The following is a 6,261-nucleotide window of genomic DNA, read 5'->3' on the forward strand; positions in this document are numbered from 1 at the left end:
CAAAAAAAAAAAAGAAAGAAGGAAGGAAGGAAGGAAGGAAGGAAGGAAGGAAGGAAGGAAGGAAGGAAGGAAGGAAGGAAGGAAGGAAGGGGAGAGATCAAAATAGAAAACAACAGAGAAAATTCAACAAAATGAAAAGTTCATTCTTTGAAAAGATTAGCAAAGTTGACAAACTCATAACTAGACTGACCAAGAAAAAAAGAGAGAAAGAGTCCAATTAAATCAGGAATGAAAGAGGGGACATCATTACTGATCTTACAGAAATAAAGAGGATTATAAGGAAATATTGTCCGTCTAAGTCCAACATCTGAGCTTTCTCAGAGTTCTCAGAGAAACAAGCCCATTGATTGCTTTCTTTCTTTTTTTTTTTTTTTTTTTTAAGACAGAGTCCCGCTCTGTCGCCCAGGCTGGAGTGCAGTGGCGTGATCTCAGCTCACTGCAACCTCTGCCTCCCAGGCTCAAGTGATTCTCTTGCCTCAGCCTCCCGAGTAGCTGGGATTACAGGCACATGCCACCATGCTCAGCTGATTTTTTTGTATTTTTAGTAGAGACAGGGTTTTGCCATGTTGGCAGGCTGGTCTCAAACTCCTGACCTCAGGTGATCCGCCCACCTCAGCCTCCCAAAGTGCTGGGATTACAGGTGTGAGCCACCGCTCCTGGCCAACATTTTATTTTCTAATCATACTGTATTATATTTGACTAAATGAAAAGATCTTTCCAACATGTCACCTAGAGACCATTTTACTCACTGCTCTGTTTGACCATCAATCAGTCTCTTGTCCCTCTCTTTGACAATGGTGAGGTGGACACATTTTCCTTGGGGAAGAGAAATCTATGGTTTGTTGCCTTTGCCAATAACAAAAATGCTGAAGAGCTGGATGGCAAAGCTGTTGCCACTGGCATCTTTCACAGGAACCACAATTTTTTTTTATTATTACTTTATGTTCTAGGGTACATGTGCACAACGTGCAGTTTTGTTACTATGTATACATGTGCCATGTTGGTGTGCTGCACCCATTAAATCGTCATTTACATTAGGTATATCTCCTAATGCAACCAGCCCCAGTGTGTGATGTTACCCTTCCTATGTCCAAGTGATCTGATTGTTAGATTACCCAACCTGTGAGGAGACATTGGGTGTGGTTTCTGTTCTTGTGTATAGTTGCTCAGAATGAGGTTTCTGGCTGCACCATGGCCCTACAAAGGACCCATGACTCTCCTTTTTGCTGCATTAGTTTCATGGATAGTATGTTCCCATTTTCTTTTTATCCAGTCTGTCTCATTGGATGGACATTGGTTGTTCCAAGTTTCCTATTGTGATAGTGCCGCAATAAACATACAGTGTGCATGTGTCCTTTATAGCAGCATGATTTATTCCTTTGGGTAAATAAATAACAGGAGGCCTGTCAAATAGTATTTCCAGTTCTAGATCCTTGAGGAACTGCCACACTGTTTCCACAATGGTGAACTAAGTTTACAGTCCCACCAACAGTGTAATACGTGTCTACTCCACATCCTCTCCAGCACCTCTTTCCTGACTTTTTAAGATTCACCATTCCTAACTGGTTGATTGAATATGATCCATTGTGTTTTTGATTTGCACGTCTTCTGATTGCGGAGTGAGTGATGAGCATTCTTCATGGTCCTGTTGCTCATAAAGTCCTTCTTGAGAAGTTCTGTTCAGTATCCTTGCCCACTTTTTGATGGGGTTGTTTGTTTTTTCCTTGTAAATTTGTTTGAGTTCTTTGTAGGGAACCACAATATTTTAAGTAATACACTGTGGCAACTTCAGAAATCAGATTCCTACTCCCTCAGGACTTTTTGTTGTTGCTGTTTGTTGTGGCTGCTGCTGCTGCTGCTATTGCCGCTCTCGTGTGTGTGTTTGTTCAGTGACTTTCCTGGACTGTCTGTAAATTGTGTATTCTTTGTCACGTGTGTCAGCTTGGTTAGCTTAGCAGTCAGCTACTGCTGAAACAGAGATTTTCTTAAATGCCTTTGGCCATTAAATCTCCCACCCTTTGTTGAGGGGCATGTGTGTGCGTGTGCGTGTGTGTGTGTGTGTGTGTGTGATGCCTTCAGTACTCTAGCAGTTCATTACTCTGACCTAGCCTTCACTTGCTGCTTGCACAGGGCTTTAAGGTGAGCCAGAAGTGAGAAGTGCACAACCTTGCGCATGTGTGTTGCCTTCTAGACCCCCAGGAATAAGCAAGAGCTTTGCAAGTTCCCTATGAACATCCCCAGATTTTCTCTGTAAGATTTTCGCCAGCCTGATTTTGCCCCAGTGTGTATCACTATCTCAGGCAACTGCAATTTTTAAATTGCCACTGATTATTTGACCAATGCCCTGGGGAAAGGGCTTTCCTCAGTGACCAAATAAAGATAAGCCCTATGAATGAGGCTTTCCCAGGGATCTTCTAGACAGGTTGAATAGTGACAATTCTCTGGCAACCAGGTCTTTGGGGATCTTGAAACCCACTCTACCACCTCCAATGGCTGCTAGGCCTCTGGTTTTCAGTGACTATGGTTCCAAGGCTGCTGGTTTCAAGGCCACCATAGAGCTAGGGAAAAGGGGTGGAAATAGGACAAGTTAAAACACCACAAAGCTCACCGTTCTTACGAAAGCCAGCACTTTTCTTGAAAAAACTCTTCAGATTGCTGTAAGGCTTTGGTTAATTTCTAGAGTTCTGAAAAACTTGATATTGACAATTTTTGCCTATGTTCTTGCTGCTCTTACAGAAGAGCAGATTTTCGGAGTGTTTATTCCACCATTCCAGAAGTGCTTTCTCCTGATATTATGTTTTAACCACACTTCCTTAAGAGTCCCCTAGGGCCTCAGGAGAGAGTGAGTCCTGAAGAAACAACCCAAGAATGAAATATAGATTGGTGTAGGCATTACGGAAAACAGCAAGGAGGTTCCTAAAGAATTAAAAACAGAGCTATCTGCAGGGTGCAGTGGCTCATGCCTGTGATCCCAGACTCTTGGGAGGTTAAGGTAGAAGAACTCCTTCAGGTCTGGAGTTCAAGACCAGCCTAGGCAGCCCCATCTCTATTTCTTAATTAAAAAAAAAAAAAATACAACTACCATCTCCTCTGGGTCTTTGTAGTCAGGAAAAAAAAAATTTTTTCAGGATCTTTAACTTTATTACCAGCTACTGAGCCACAGAATAAAACCAACCAAAAACATTAAAGAAAGGCTGCTTGAAACAGGTATGTACAGGTGTACTACACAGAAGTGAAAGCTGTAGCATCCAATCCCAAAGCCACCCCTGTGGGGAAGGATGGCCTTAGCTATGGGCCAAAGGAGTACAGAAGTTACAACATCAGAGTCCCATCCATCCAGGAAAGCAGTGAACAACTATAGCCACATGGACACCAAAAATTTATCTGAGATTAGGTTTGTTTGTTTGTTTGTTTGTTTTGAGACAGAGTCTCACTCTGTCTCCCAGGCTGGAGTGCAGTGAGGGGATCTCGGCTCACTGCAAGCTCCGCCTCCAGGGTTCACGCCATTCTCCTGCCTCAGCCTCCCGAGTAGCTGGGACTACAGGTGCCCGCCACCACGCCCAGCTAATTTTTTGTATTTTTAGTAGAGACGGGGTTTCCCCGTGTTAGCCAGGATGGTCTCAATCTCCTGACCTTGTGATCTGCCCGCCTCGGCCTCCCAAAGTGCTGGGATTACAGGCGTGAGCCACCACGCCTGGCCCTGAGATTAATTTTAAAGGTTTAAAGGTTCCATGAATCAAAGTTTTCAAATGAAAATAGGTGCCCGTCTTTTCCTGTAGGCTTTCCAGCTCACTACCCAAAAGACTTGAGTACTTCTATTAAGGCAGCTGGAAGCCTACCCTAGACTTGAATGGCAACTTGTCCTTTCTCAGCCAGTAGTGCAATCCAGCAGAATATGCTACAGGGAAGACAGGAATTCCCACACTGCTGCCCTCCGGTAAAAGGCAAACACAGCACTCAAAGCCAAAGGCCACTGAGGGCTCCCTGAGAATCCAGTACAACTAAGCGAGGCCTTCAACCGTCCAGACAAACTTTGGAAGTGGATCCCGGTGGGACTGTGCCCTGTGGCAAGGAGTAGTGTATATGCCAATGAGAGGGTCCAGCTTCCAGGAACCGTTACAATGGCGTCCTGAGTCATTTTCTCTCTTCCACTTGCATTCAAGAGTGAGAAAACACACACCATGACCTTGACTGTCACTCACCACAATCCCCCTGTACAGAGGGGTTTGTTTCTAAGTTTGGAACCTCAACACGAGGCTGGGATGCTTCATGACGTGCTCTCTCCCACTGTCCAGCCATCTTTGGTGGTCTCCCCACAGTGCTTCCCCATCCTCTCTCGCTCCTGTGGAGGGACCGTGGGACGGGTCCGGAGGAAACTTGGGATCGCTCTGACAGGAAACGGACAAGCACAGCTGCCAGCTGCTCCGGCCTCAGTCTCCAGTTGTTAGTCTCAGGATCAACAGAGAACTGGAAAGACCTCTGAGTCTTTGTAGTCGGGAAAAAAAAATTTTTTTTTAAGAAAAAAATAGAACTACCATAAGACCTAGCAATCTGTCTTCTGGGTATATATCCAAATGAAATGAAATCACTACCACATAAAGATATCTGCACTCCCACATTCGCTGCAGCATTGTGTACAATAGCCAAGATATGGAAACAACGTACACGTTCATCAACAAACAAATGGAGAAGTGCAGTCGGAGGAGGCGGTGGCGCTGGAGCTCCTCCTGCAGACCAGCGACCCGGGGAGCAAGCAGGTCGCTCCGCACCGCTCTTCCTCCAGCCGCTGAGCAGTCCCTTCTCGCCATGTCCCAGAGCAGGTACCCTCCGAGGCCCTGCCGCTGGAGTGCGAGGACAGTGGGACCTTCAGTTTGGGGAAGATGATAACAGCTATGCCAGGGAAAACACCGATTCAGGTATTACACGAATATGGCATGAAGACCAAGAACATCCCAGTTTATGAATGTGAAAGATCTGATGTGCAAATACACGTGCCCACTTTCACCTTCAGAGTAACCATTGGTGACATAACCTGCAGAGGTGAAGGTACAAGTAAGAAGCGGGCGAAACATAGAGCTGCAGAGGCTGCCATAAACATTTTGAAAGACAATGCAAGTATTTACTTTGCAGTTCCTGACCCCCTAATGCCTGACCCTTCCAAGCAACCAAAGAACCAGCTTAATCCTATTGGTTCATTACAGGAATTGTCCATTCATCATGGCTGGAGACTTCCTGAATATACCCTTTCCCAGGAGGGAGGACCTGCTCATAAGAGAGAATACACCACAGTTTGCAGGCTAGAGTCATTTATGGAAACTGGAAAGGGGGCATCAAAAAAGCAAGCCAAAAGGAATGCTGCTGAGAAATTTCTTGCCAAATTTAGTAATATTTCTCCAGAGAACCACATTTCTTTAACAAATGTAGTGGGACATTCTTTAGGACGTACTTGGCATTCCTTGAGGAATTCTCCAGGTGAAAAGATCAACTTACTGAAAAGAAGCCTCCTTAGTATTCCAAATACAGATTACATCCAGCTGCTTAGTGAAATTGCCATGGAACAAGGTTTTAATATAACATATTTGGATATAGATAAACTGAGCGCCAATGGACGGTATCAATGTCTTGCCGAACTGTCCACCAGCCCCATCACGGTCTGTCATGGCTCCGGTATCTCCTGTGGCAATGCACAAAGTGATGCAGCTCACAATACTTTGCAGTATTTAAAGATAATAGCAGAAAGAAAGTAAATTTGGAGCAACTTTAAAAATCTATCAGTAGCACATAGAAGTTCCCCTCTGGCCCCTTCCCAAGTAAAACTTTTACCGTAGTGTTTGAGTTTATGTCTTGTTTCTAAATCTCTTCATAGATTCCATCAGCACTCCAGATGTAACTGTCTCCTCGTGGTTGTTATTAAGCTCTTTTTAATGGCTTCAACTTTGTATCGGTATATTGTATTTATAAACTTTGTACCACAAGACAGAGTGTAGCACCCATTTTACAGTGCCATGCACATCGGAGAAAGAAACTGCATGTTTGTTGCTGATGATGAAATAAAAATGCTAGCAACAGTCTTTCTTACCGGTGCTTAAGCTCTTTGCACAAAGCTTTATAAAGGGAATTCAAAGGAAGCCCTTTAGAATTAGAGTCTTGAGGGACAGCACTAACAGGCCTTTAAGTATGATTGTTAAATTTCAGGGAACATGATTGGTCTGCTGTGTATTTGAATTCATGTAACAAAGAACTGTTATGATGGGATTCTGC

The 6,261-nt window shown here is 44.3% G+C and overlaps 1 pseudogene across 1 annotated transcript; it reads left to right on the forward strand.

The window, feature by feature from the left end:
• Positions 1-4,706: 4,706 nt before the first annotated feature.
• Positions 4,707-6,029, forward strand: LOC108516022 (interferon-inducible double-stranded RNA-dependent protein kinase activator A pseudogene; annotated as a pseudogene). Its single transcript, XR_001881696.1, has one exon. The product of XR_001881696.1 is annotated as an interferon-inducible double-stranded RNA-dependent protein kinase activator A pseudogene (transcript).
• Positions 6,030-6,261: the final 232 nt, after the last annotated feature.

The sequence above is a fragment of the Rhinopithecus bieti genome, unplaced genomic scaffold, assembly GCF_001698545.2.
Source record: "Rhinopithecus bieti isolate Rb0 unplaced genomic scaffold, ASM169854v2 scaffold_35950, whole genome shotgun sequence".
Classification (NCBI taxonomy): Eukaryota; Metazoa; Chordata; class Mammalia; order Primates; family Cercopithecidae; genus Rhinopithecus; species Rhinopithecus bieti.